We start from the raw sequence: 636 nt of genomic DNA on the forward strand, positions 1-636 counted from the left end.
AGGCTGACACAGCACCTGGGCCGTGCAGGCCCGCGGCTCCGCGCTGCGCGCTTGCCGCACTTTAGGAGGCTGTGAGAGGGGCGAGTGCCTTGGTTGGGAAGAACCTGAGGTGGAGAATCGAGGCTTGTCTGGTGCGGCTTGAGGATCGGAGGAAGGGGAAAGCGTCCCATATGGACCTCCTAAAGGAGGCGAGCTGGGGGTGGGGGGGCTGAGGGCGGAGTCTGGGGAGAGAAGGGTAATCAGGTGGGCGCGTTCCGGGTGAAGCGAGGCCTCGCGCGGCCCTCTGGGAGCAGGCGAGCAACATGTGGGGCCGCCGAGGGAGGAAGGTGAAATTCCGTCTAAGTGGTCGGGAAAGAAAGTTGAAAGCTTCTTTGTAGCAGTCCCCACCGGATTTTGTTTGGTCCCCATCCCTCGTCTCTGGAACGTTCTGTGGGTGGAAAGCGAGTTACTGTGAACGGAGGAGAAAGCCTGTAGGATTTGGAAGCCTTGAAAGGCACCGCTTTGACCTTTTGTAAAAGTTAACTCAGGCAGCGACTCCGTGATGAGGGACCGGTTTTATGAACGGATAAGAGCCCTTTACAGGAAAAATTCCAAGAACGAGCGAAACCTAGTTCGGGCAAAGCTTTTTTTTTTTTT

At 56.9% G+C, this 636-nt stretch overlaps 1 protein-coding gene across 6 annotated transcripts in view; it reads left to right on the forward strand.

Moving 5' to 3' along the window:
- LARP4 (La ribonucleoprotein domain family, member 4) overlaps positions 1–636 on the forward strand; it is a 69,692-nt gene that overhangs the window by 401 nt on the left and 68,655 nt on the right. The window contains exon 2 of one of the 6 annotated variants that reach the window (XM_010857811.1): positions 3–131. The exons of the other annotated variants lie outside the window; for them this stretch is intronic. The gene's annotated coding sequence lies outside the window, so the exon portion shown is untranslated. The remainder of the gene's footprint in view (positions 1–2; positions 132–636) is intronic. 6 annotated transcript variants of the gene reach the window in all.

This window comes from Bison bison, unplaced genomic scaffold (assembly GCF_000754665.1).
Source record: "Bison bison bison isolate TAMUID 2011002044 unplaced genomic scaffold, Bison_UMD1.0 scf7180017864383, whole genome shotgun sequence".
Lineage (NCBI taxonomy): Eukaryota > Metazoa > Chordata > Mammalia > Artiodactyla > Bovidae > Bison > Bison bison.